This window comes from Ranitomeya variabilis, chromosome 1 (assembly GCF_051348905.1).
Source record: "Ranitomeya variabilis isolate aRanVar5 chromosome 1, aRanVar5.hap1, whole genome shotgun sequence".
NCBI lineage: Eukaryota > Metazoa > Chordata > Amphibia > Anura > Dendrobatidae > Ranitomeya > Ranitomeya variabilis.
This window is the reverse complement of record NC_135232.1, coordinates 731822734-731835859: the sequence shown is the minus strand read 5'-3', so window position 1 is coordinate 731835859 and position 13126 is coordinate 731822734.

Below are 13126 nucleotides of genomic sequence, written 5' to 3'. Positions count from 1 at the left end.
GTATGATGGGCCCGCAGCTCCCTTATACACAGTATGATGGGCCCGCAGCTCCCTTATACACAGTATGATGGGCCCCCAGCTCCCTTATACACAGTATGATTGGCCCGCAGCTCCCTCATACACAGTATGATTGGCCCGCAGCTTCCTTATACACAGTATGATTGGCTCGCAGCTCCCTTATACACAGTATGATGGGCCCGCAGCTCCCTTATACACAGTATGATTGGCCCGCAGCTCCCTTATACACAGTATGATGGACCCGCAGCTCCCTTATACAGAGTATGATGGGCCCGCAGCTCCCTTATACAGAGTATGATGAGCCCGCAGCTCCCTTATACACAGTATGATGGGCCCGCAGCTCCCTTATTGTTGTGAACTCTATTTCTGGGCTCCCTCTTGTGGTCACAAGTGGTACTGTGTGAGTGCTGTCTTTCTGCAGGTTTGTAACTGGCATCAGCTGTCTCGTTATCTGTGGGCTGGTTTTCTATTTAAGCTCACTTGGACTCTCAGTCTATGCCTGCTGTCTTTGTATTCAGTGCTATTCTGATTGCTCCTGTCTACATCCGTTATCAGTCTCTCCATGAGAAGCTAAGTTCTGTTTGCTTATTCTTGCTCATCTATGTTCAATATGTTTCCTAGAATATTATGAGTTTTGTCCAGCTTGCTAATATGTGATTTCTCTGCTTGCTGGTAGCTCTGGGGTGCTGAGTTACTCCCCCCACATCGTTAGTTGGTGTGGGGGTTCTCGCATTCTCTGCGTGGATATTTTTTTGTATAGGGCTTTTTACTGACCGCACAGATCCCTTGCTATTTTCTGCTATCTAGTGTTAGCGGGCCTCATTTGCTTAACCTGTTTCATCTCTGTGTTTGTCTTTTCCTCTTAACTCACCGTTATTATTTGTGGGGGGCTGTTCTATATCTTTGGGGTTATTTCTCTGAGGCAAGTGAGGTCTTACTTTATCTCTAGGGGTAGTCAGTTTCTCAGGCCGTGAAGAGACGTCTAGGATTTCAGGAAACATTCCACGGCTACCTTTAGTGTGTTTGGTTAGGATCAGGTTTTGCGGTCAGTCCATTTACCACATCCCCAGAGCTTGTCCTATTTTCTCTGACTTAGCTGGTTAGATTTGTGATCCTAAGCCACTGGGATCATAACACCTTATACAGAGTATGATGGGCCCACAGCTCCCTTATACAGAGTATGATGGGCCCAGAGCTCCCTTATACAGAGTATGATGGGCCCACAGCTCCCTTATACAGAGTATGATGGGCCCACAGCTCCCTTATACAGAGTATGATGGGCCCGCAGCTCCCTTGTACAGAGTATGATGGGCCCGCAGCTCCCTTATACAGAGTATGATGGGCTTGCAGCTCCCTTATACACAGTATGATTGGCCCGCAGCTCCCTTATACAGAGTATGATGGGCTTGCAGCTCCCTTATACACAGTATGATTGGCCCGCAGCTCCCTTATACACAGTATGATGGGCCCGCAGCTCCCTGTCATGATTTGGATGCCCCGGTCATTTACTCATGCTCCGGCGTATTCACTATTTTGTGGCACTGCTGCAGTCCCACTGGTCAAACTTGTGAGCGCAGCTTCTGACAGGCCAGAAGTTAGTATGTCACAAGCGCTCAATGTAAGACTATGAGGCTATGTGCACTTGTTGCGGATTCGTGTGCGGATTTACCGTGGATTTCCTGTGTTTTTAGTGCAGATTTCACCTGCGTTTTACCACCTGCGGAATCCTATACAAGAGCAGATGTAAAACGCTGCGGAATCCTCAAAAAGAATTGACATGCTACGGAAAATACAAGGCAGCATTTCCGCGCGGTATTTTCCGCACCATGGGCACTGCGTATTTGGTTTTCCATAGGATTACATGGTACTGTACACCAGATGGAAAACTGCTGCAAATCCGCAGCGGCCAATCCGCACCGTGTGCACACAGCCTGACAGTGAGAAAGAGGCCAGAACGAGGCTCCCACAGACTCACACTGATTAGTGACCTCTGCGCTGCTCCATGAAACACTGGAGCCGCGGACAGGCCACAAACTGCAGGAGACGGAGCCGAGCGGAGACTAAAACAGATGAAGACGCCAGAAGGTGAGGATCAGACAGGGGGCAGGGGACGGGGATTTTCAGCACCGCTCCAGCAATGAAATAAATAATAATGCTGCAGTGGTGCTGTAAATGTGATGCAGCTCTTGGTTACTGTATGAGGGCTCCTTATACTAATACTATAAAAGACCCAGGTGGTACGTATCAAAAGCCCCCTACCCCCCCATCTCCAGCCTCCCCAGACAGCAAATATTACGTGATGGAGTACATATAATATCATAACAAAAACATTATAATATTCAGCCCCCAGTGCCCTGTCCCCCACCCCACCTCAGCCCCAATACCCCCATCATCTCACATCCACCCCCCAGTGCCCTGTCCCCCCTCACTCACTTTCCGCCCCCACAATACCCCAACGGTCTCACAGTGACATACCTGAATTGAATAAACCTAATAAGTTCCATCCCCAGCACTTACTGATGAAGTTTGCAGTCAGGACCAGGAAGTGTAAGTGAAATGCAACATGTGGGCACTAGGACCCAGCGTGCCTGAGCCAATCCCAGCGTGCACAGAGTGAAGAAAACTGCAGCCGGGGAAAAGCTTCATGGTCAGGTCAGACGGGCGAAACCATTCACTGCAGGGGGAGACTGCAGCCGCCACTGTGCTAGCAGCGTGCAGAGTCTCCGTCAGACGGGAGCAGACATTATACTGCTCTGCTCCTATGCGGTGTTCTGCCTCCTCACAGAAGTGGCCCTGGCTCCCGGTGGGCCCCTTCATGTGACAGGGCCCGGGGCGATGGCCCCCTCTGCCCCCCCAGTAGCTACGCTACTGCTCACACTAAATTGCGATCGACAGGTCATCAATTTATCTACTCGAGTACTTATGGAAATAGAGATAAACTGTGCTTAAACTTACGCATGTTTGCTCGTAAACTAAAGCGGAAGAAACATTTCTCCAAACAAAACAGAGACATATGTGATGAATTAGGGGTCCGATGATGATGTTGGCAGACGATAGGCTATTGAATAGCCTGGCTCAATATGAGGCAGAGTGAACTGCTATGGGAACATTTACCAACCTGAAAAAGAAGAGCACGAAGATGCCAACAATCTCAAACAAATTATCAGCTGTAGACGTCTTTGTGAACGGTTTCACTGAGGATCTCAAAGCTCTCCATGAGTTTCATGTCACAAATAAAGACAACTGTAGCCAAAAAGAGATGCTGGCCATTAGACAACTGTAGCAGGACCACCACATCGTCATAAAACCATCCGACAAAGGTGGCAGTGTGGTGGTCCTTGACCTAGAATAGTACCAGATAATGTGCCTTGACATCCTACACGACGAGGAGGGGTACACCATTTTACAACAAAACCCCACTAACAAATTAATCGATGAGCTTAGGCTGATCTTGGAAGATGCCTCAGAAATTAGATTATTGACAAAACTGAGTATGAATTCTTGTTGCCAAGTAATTGCCGAATAGCCACGTTCTATAGTCTACCTAAAATGCACAAGGGCATGGAGCGCCCGATAGTATCAGGTGGACGATACTCCCGTAGATGATATCTGCCTGTTAGCCAGGATTGACGTAGAGTCACTGTCCTCTTCCATCCCCCATGATAAAGGTATAGAAGCCGATGTCAATATCGTGCCAATAACACATTTCTCCTTAGGACACTCGAGCTCTGCCTAACCAGGAACTTTTTTATTTTTGACAGAATCAGATAAGTCACGTGCGAGATGACGTCTGTCAGGATTTCCCGGAAGTGAGATAAAACAGGCAGCACGTATGCTAATACGCCAATGATGGCACCACCAGGGGCGGCGTATGGAGCATAGGCACGTGTTGAAGAAATCCAGATTATGGGTTCCATGACAGATGTAGTGAGGGTGTGCAGGTCAGCGCTGACGGCAGGAGGATGATACCTACCAAGACACACATTTCCTGATTAGGCCAGGTGATCCGTGATCCTACTCTACGGTGTTTAGGCTGGTGAGGGCAGGGGAAAATGAGCTCAGATATGTTAGTTCTTTTACATGCATCAATCCTCCACTGATGACCAATTGAAGGTGAAATGCGTTGGGGGCACGTAGGGATTTATAAGGTAATATGTTCACTAGGGAAAGCTCTGGACTACCCTTCTTAGGAGTCTTGGGGACCTAGGGCTGACAAGTGCTGATTAGGGCCACTAGGTCCTCCCTCCCTGCTTACACCAGAAAGTTAGCTACCGGGTGGACAATTGACTTCTGGACCTCATCCCGGACAAGGACATCATCAACAACATCATCCACAATTCCAGTTTCTTTCTTATCGGTAATATGCCTACCTAGCAGTGTCTCAGAGGCACAGATGCTGATCGATCTGTGCCATCAGTATCTCCGAGAGTTGACCATGGTCACCAGAACCCACCGGCTATTGTTTATAATTCTTAATCTCTCCTGTCCACCACTGCGGACTAGATACAGTCAGTAACTGTTATTAGGAGTTTTGGGGGATTTGGAATTTTGTGTGTTTTGGTGATACTTTTATCTTGTTTAATGAAAAGTTATATTTCAAAAATTCTCCGCACCCTGTAAAAAAGCAATGAAATTAGTGGAACAGACGGGATTTGTTGGGGCATACTACCTCGCTCGTCGCTTCCTCGGATACATTGTTTCCCATTTGTCACTGTCAGTGGATAAGAGCAAATCTCATATTGTGATTTCCATATCATGTTGCTTTGATAATCTCCGCACCTCTCCTCCCCCATCCCCGCATCTTGACACCTCTACACCCCACCACCGAGCCCGTAGGTCGACTCGGAGCTCGGCTTCTCCCAGACAGAATTCTGTCCATAGAACGTAATTTGTTTTGTCAGGCAGTCGAGGAAATAATTGACCATTTTGAATGGAAGCGTATTATCTTCTCCACCTGTAAAGCGCTCTTCTCGGCGCTCCTCTATCGGCTTTATCTCAAAAGCAGAAGCGAAGAGTGTTGACAGAATAAGAATGCGTCCTGCCGTCCGGGGAATCATTCTGAGGGTTCAGTAGAGCCATCCATCATAAGAGGGCAGGAAAGATGGAAGATGCGGAATATCAATGCCTCCTCTCTAGATAGAATTAGGACAGGGCCCTTTAAGTGATGAGTTTATTATAGGAATGGAGCTTAATTAGGAAACCGGAGAAGTGACGCTTTTCAGGTCCAGAGCTCTCCTCACCTTATGGAGACAAACACTTTGCAGCCACCTGATCAGTTCAATGCCAAATGTAAGCGATGCAGAAAATGTCTGAGCCGTTCTCCTGCAAAACGCGTCAGCCCCAGAAAACGCGTGGCATTGCTGACATTGGATCCACTTCATGGGCCCATTATGTTATACAACTTTCCTTATATCATAGCGGTAGTATTTGCCATTAAGATCTCTGCTTGCTGTCAGTAAATAGAAACATTATTTCCCTTCTCTCCTAGTCCTGCTCAACCCCTGAGGGATTGCTACAATGTATCCAGTCCAGACAATTTTCTGTGAGTCGAGTACATTCGCAGCACAAGTCGCACTCCTAGCCTTAGGCTATGTTCACACGTTGCGCTTTTTACTGCACGCAAAACCTGCTACAAAAAAAAACAGGTTTTGCTGCTTTTTTTCGGCATATTTGCTGCATTTTTTGCTGCCCCCCCCCCCCAAAAAAAAAAAAATCATGATGCAACTTCCTTAGGTTTTTGCCCCAAAATTGAAGCAAAACCTGATCCCTGCATTTTTTGCTGCTTTTTTGCTCCTACTTATTGCTGTCTATGGGTGAAAAAAAGCTGCAAAAACGCAGAAAGAAGTTTGCAAAAACACCGCAGTTTAACAAATTTAGTCAGGAAAATAAAACCAATGTGTGTGCATGAGATTTCTGAAATGTCATAGACCTTGCTGGTACTGTAAAACGCAGCTGAAAAATTGCAATAAAAACGCAGCAAAAGTGCAATGTGTGAATATAGCCTTTTCGCTCTATGTAATGTATCAGTGCAGGTAAAAAGTGTCAGTCTGGAGCCCCGAAAATGGGAAGATGGGAAACAGTTAAAACAAACTCTCAGCTGTGAAAATATCGGATCTACACATTTTCAGATCATAATTCAAAGCAAGAATATCCCTTTAACAGACAGCAAGCAGTGATCTTGAAAAGCTCAGAACATTATGTAGACGGGATACAATTGTAACAAACTCTCAGCTGTGGAAATATCAGGTCTGTTTGGTTGTAAGCAGGTAATGAATGGTTCAAAGGAAACCTATGAAGAAAAAAGCTGTACAGCAAAATCTCTGCTTGTTGTCAAGGAATGGAAAGTTTCTTCATTATATCTGACCTAATGCTTCTCACAGATGGGGTTTTGTTACAACTGCATCTAATCTAAACACCAACACATTATAAACCTCACTCATGTTGCTACAGTGTATCAGAGCAGGTAAAATGTATCGTTCTGCAGACCTTTGCACCTAGACAATCCTTTTAAACCTTTGTACTCCACCTCTATCAGCCCCAATGCACAATATTGAGACACCCCAAATAACTTAATATCCATGTGTTTGATCTTTCAGATCTCCAGACTACATTTCCCAGTATACCCCACAGTCTGACAGCATGCTGGGAGTTGTAGTTCCCTCAGTGCAGCTCCCTTATTTGTGCTCTCTCCTTTGCGGCCTCCATTCTTCTTCACTCGCACCGACCACATGAATATTTGAATGAGTACATTCGCCATCATCATCGTGACTACTGCCATTTCCACCGCTGCACACAATGTCCTAATGCTCCGTTTCGTGCGCTGTTTTAATGACATATAAATCAATGGCTCTGGAAACGTTTGTCAGAAGCGGTGACACAAAACACAGAAGATTTGGGAAAGTTGAAGCAGAAGCAAATACTGTGCACGATGTTGGGATAGGATTTTTTGAAAATTCTATATGATAGTACAACAGCACCATCTGCTGGACAAAAAGCAGAATACATAAATAGTGATATAATTAAAAAAAAACCTGCTCCTACAGCAGCTGCATGAGCCAAAATTCTGCATGTGGTGCCTCAATATTGGGGACATGAATTGTGGTTCAATATTCTGTCATCATAAGATCAAAGGAGCAAAATTAGCCGATCAGTGATGTGACACATTTCAGGTTCTGAGGTCTCCAGACACTTCACAGTCGTATGATCATTTCAATGCCAATGTGAAATATTAGAGCTACTTGTGTGCAGACCTTCTCTGGTATAACATTAGCACAAACACTGCGTCCCCGCCGGCAGCATCATTGCTGAGCTGCTGCATGCAGCAGTACATCACCAAGGACAATGCTGAGTGTCGGATGGAGTGGTGTAAAGACGCCACTACTGGACTCTGGAGGAGACGTGTTCTGTGCAGTGACGGATCGCACTTCTCTATCTGCGTCTGATGCAGGAGTCTGGGTTTGATGATTCAAGGAGTACATTACCCCCTGACTGCATTGTGTCCCCAATACAGATGGTGGAGGAGGATAATGCTCTGGTCTGTTATCAGGGGGCCGCGGACCCTTAGCTCCAGTGATGGGAAATCTTATTCTTCAGCACAAGACATAGTGGACAATTATTATTATTATTATTATTATTTATTGTTATAGCGCCATTTATTCCATGGCACTTTACATGTGAGGAGGGGTATACATAATAAAAACAAGTACAATAATCTTAAACAATACAAGTCATAACTGGTACAGGAGGAGAGAGGACCCTGCCCGCGAAGGCTCACAATCTACAAGGGATGGGTGAATGGGATACAGTAGGTGAGGATAGAGCTGGTCATGCAGCGGTTTGGTTGATCGGTGGTTACTGCAGGTTGTAGGCTTGTCGGAAGAGGTGGGTCTTCAGGCTCTTTTTGAAGATTTCGATGGTAGGCGAGAGTCTGATGTGTTGTGGTAGAGGGTTCCAGAGTAGGGGTGATACGCGAGAGAAATCTTGTATGCGATTGTGGGAAGAGGATATAAGAGGGGAGTAGAGAAGGAGATCTTGTGAGGATCGGAGGTTGCGTGCAGGAAAGTACCGGGAGACGAGGTCACAGATGTATGTAGCTTCAGCTTTCTGGAAACAGTTTGTAGAAGGCTCTGATCTGTCCCCCAAAGTCCAAACAGACATGGAGGGGGAGAATATGAGCGGCTGCACACAGAGCCCCACACAGACATGGAGAGGCGAGAACATCAGTGGCTGCACAGAACCCCACACAAATATGGAGGGGAAAACATGAGCTGCCGCACAGAGCCCCACACAGACATGAAGGGGGGAACATGAGCAGCCGCACAGAGCCCCACACAGACATGGAGGGGGAGAACATGAGCGGTCGCACATAGACATGGAGGGGAGAATACGAGCGGCCGCAGAGAGCCCCACACATACATCGAGGGGAGAACATGACAGGCCACACAGAGCCCCATACAGACATGGAGGTGAGAACATGAGAGGCCGCACAGAGCCCCATACAGACAGGGAGGGGAAAACATAAGAGGCCGCACATAGACATGGAGTGGAGACCATAAACAGCTGCACAGAGCCCCACACAGACATAGAGAAGAGAGGAAAACATGAAAGGCCGGATGGAGCCTCATACAGACATGGAGGGGGAGAATATGAGAGGCCGTACAGAGCTCCACACAGACATGGGGGGGTGAACATGAACAGCTGCACAGAGGCCCACACAGACTTGGATGGGAGAACATGAGTGGCCGCACAGGGCCCCATACAGATATGGAGGGTGAGAACATGAGCGGCCGCACAGAGCCCCACACAGACATGGAGGGAAGAACATGAGAAGCCGCACAGGGCCCCACACAGATATGGAGGGTGAGAACATGAGCGGCCGCACAGAGCCCCACACAGACATGGAGGGGAGAACATGAGAAGCCGCACAGGGCCCCACACAGACATGGAGGGGAGAACATCAAAGCCGCACAGAGCCCCACACAGACATGGAGGGGAGAACATGAGTGGTCACACAGAGCCACATACAGACATGGAGTAGGGAGGAAAGCATGAGAGGCCGTACAGAGTCCCACACAGACATGGAGGGGAGAAAATGAGCGGCCGCACACAAAGCCCCACACAAACATGGAGGAGAGAACATGAGCGGCCACACAGATCCCCACACAGACATGGAGGGGAGAGAATATCAGCGGCTGCACAGAGCCCCATACAGACTTGGAGGGGAGAACATGGACAGCTGCACAGAGCCCCACACAGACTTGAAGGGTAGAAAATGAGCGGCCGCACAAACCCCCACATAGCCATGGAATGGAGAACATAAGCGGCTGCACAGAACCCCACACAGACATAGAGGGGATAACATGAGCGGCTGCACAGGAGCCCCACACAGACATGGAACGGAGAACATGAGCGGCTGCACAGAGCCCCACACAGACATAGAGGGGATAACATGAGCGGCTGCACCGAGGCCCACAGAGATTTGGAGGGTAGAAAATAAGCGGCCACACAAAGCCCCACATATCCATGGAACAGAGAACATAAGCGGCTGCACAGAGCCCCACACACACATGGAACGGAGAACATGAGTGGCTGCACAGAGCCCTACACAGACATGGAGGGGAGAACATGAGCGGCTGCACAGAGCCCCACACAGACATGGAGGGGAAAACATGAGTGGCTGCACAGAGCCCCACACAGACATGGAACGGAGAACATGAGCGGCTGCACAGAGCCCCACACAGACATAGAGGGGAGTACATGAGCGGCTGCACAGAGCCCCACAGAGATTTGGAGGGTAGAAAATGAGTGGCCACACAGAGCCCCACACAGACATGGAGGGGGAGAACATGAGCGGCCGCACAGAGCCCCATACAGACATGGAGGGGGGAGACCATGGAACATGAGCGGTCGCACAGAGCCCCACACAGACATAGAGGGGAGCACATGAGCGGCTGCACAGAGCCCCACAGAGATTTGGAGGGTAGAAAATGAGCGGCCACACAGAGCCCCACACAGACATGGAGGGGGAGAGCATGAGCGGCTGCACAGAGCCCCACACAGACATGGAGGGGAAAACATGAGTGGCTGCACAGAGCCCCACACAGACATGGAACGGAGAACATGAGCGGCTGCACAGAGCCCCACACAGACATAGAGGGGAGTACATGAGCGGCTGCACAGAGCCCCACAGAGATTTGGAGGGTAGAAAATGAGCGGCCACACAGAGCCCCACATAGACATGGAGGGGGAGAACATGAGCGGCCACACAGAGCCCCATACAGACATGGAGGGGGGAGACCATGGAACATGAGCGGTCGCACAGAGCCCCACACAGACATGGAAGGGGAAGAACATGAGCGGCCGCACAGAGCCCCACACAGACATAGAGGGGAGCACATGAGCGGCTGCACAGAGCCCCACAGAGATTTGGAGGGTAGAAAATGAGCGGCCACACAGAGCCCCACACAGACATGGAGGGGGAGAGCATGAGCGGCTGCACAGAGCCCCACACAGACATAGAGGGGAGCACATGAGTGGCTGCACAGAGCCCCACAGAGATTTGGAGGGTAGAAAATGAGCGGCTGCAGAAAGCCCCACACAGACATAGAGGGGAGCACATGAGCGGCTGCACAGAGCCCCACAGAGATTTGGAGGGTAGAAAATGAGCGGCCACACAGAGCCCCACACAGACATGGAGGGGGAGAACATGAGCGGCCGCACAGAGCCCCATACAGACATGGAGGGGGGAGACCATGGAACATGAGCGGTCGCACAGAGCCCCACAGAGATTTGGAGGGTAGAAAATGAGCGGCCACACAGAGCCCCACACAGACATGGAAGGGGAAGAACATGAGTGGCCGCACAGAGTCCCACACAGACATGGAGGGGGAGAACATGAGCAGCCACAGAGCCCCCCACAGAAATGGAGTGGAGAACATGAGCAGCCTCACAGAGCCCCTCAGAGACATGGAGGGGGGAACATGAACAGCCGCACAGAGCCCCACATAGACATGGACGGGATAACCTTCTCGGCTCTGTGCCTGGAACCATTGAGCTGTGCTGCAGGTTCCCCAGGGGGCAGACTTAGAGACTGGGACAGGAAAGAAGCCAGGCAGAGAGCAGGAAAGGCACACGCCCAAGGAACAGAGCAGCGTGAGCAGCGGTCAGAGCAGGGTGCAGCTGCGCTCCGGTAGAGAGAGAGAGCTCCTGGTCTGAGGACAAATACAGGGAGACTGCCCAGAAAGACTGCATCTTGTGAGTACATGAAAGCGGACTCTGCTGTGACTGGAGAGGGACGCTTTGAGACCCGTGTAGAGACATTGGCCCGTGCAGAGACTGCGATCCGGCCCGTGCAGAGACTGTGACCCCCTGGTACCCGCGGTATCAGTACAGAGACTGTGATTCCTGGTGAGAGACTTAACAGTGCAGAACCCCTGATTCCTGGCTGTGCTGTAAAAGCTAAAGACTCAGAGCCTGTGCATATCACATTAACTCCTGAAACCCCAGGCAGCGGGCTCCTAGAGACTACTTAGCCCACGGACAACAGAGGGACGACAAGTGCCGCTGTTTCTCGGTGCCTACGTTGGAGAAGACGAGCCTTCAAGCAAGTCCTCATCACACTGATAAGTGTTCTTTTCTCAAGAAATCTTGCTTGCTTCTGTTACATTCTTTGACTCCCATATTTTTGCACTGTTTTATTGCTAGGTATTTTCCATTGCTTCCTCCCTGCGAGGAGAACCAGATTCCTGTTATTAAACCCCTCAACTGTTGGTCTCTGTTCCGTGGTGACATACTCAGTACCTGCATACTATTACATGTACAGAGCCCCACACAGACATAGCAGGGAGAACACGAACAGCTGCACAGAGCCCCATACAGACTTGGAGGGGAGAAAATGAGTGGCCGCACAGAGCCCCACACAGACATGGAGGGGGAGAGAACATGAGCGGCAGCACAGAGCCCTATACAGATGTGGAGGGGGAGAACATGACCGGCCGCACCGAGCCCCATACAGACATGGAGGAGGGAGAACATGAGCTGCCACACAGAGCCCCCACACAGACATAGAGGGGAGAACATGAACAGCTGCACAGAACCCCACACAGACATGAAACGGAGAACATGAGCGGCTACACAGAGCCCCACACAGACATGGAGGGGGAGACATGAGCGGCTGCACAGAGCCCCACACAGACATAGAGGGGAGAACATGAACAGCTGCACAGAGCCCCACACAGACTTGGAGGGTAGAAAATGAGCGGCCGCACAGAGCCCCATACAGACATGGAGGGGGGAGAACATGAGCGGCTGCACAGAGCCCCATACAGACATGGAGGGGGGGAGAACATGAAAAGCCGCACAGGGCCCCACACAGACATAGAGGGGGGAACATGAGCGACCACACAGAGCCCCACACAGACATGGAGGGGGAGAACATGAGCGGCCGCACAGAGTCCCACACAGACATAGAGGGGAGAACATGAACAGCTGCACAGAGCCCCACACAGACTTGGAGGTGGGAACATGAGCGACCACACAGAACCCCACACAGACATGGAGGGGGAGAACATGAGCGGCTGCACAGAGCCCCACACAGACACAGAGGGGAGAACATGAACAGCTGCACAGAGCCCCACACAGAATTGGAGGGTAGAAAATGAGCGGCCGCACGGAGCCCCATACAGACATGGAGGGGGGAGAACATGAGCGGCCACACAGAGCCCCATACAGACATGGAGGGGGGGAGAACATGAGCGGCCGCACAGAGCCCTATACAGACATGGAGGGGGAGAACATGGAAAATGAGCGACCACACAGAGCCCCACACAGACATGGAGGGGGTGAACATGAGCAGCTGCACAGAGCCCCACACAGACATGTTTTTCTTTAAGTGCTTCCTTATTGTTCTTCTTGAAATAACCACACCACTAGTTTTCAGAGAGTCCAGTATTTCAGCTGATGTTATTTGTGGGTTTTTCTTTGGATCCCGAACAATTTTCCTGGCATTTGTCACAGGTGAGGATGTTACCTTTAGTAGCCATTCAAACATATTTGTGTCAACTTCTGTGCATTTTTTCAGGCCAAAATCTCCAGGGTATGTGACTTTTTG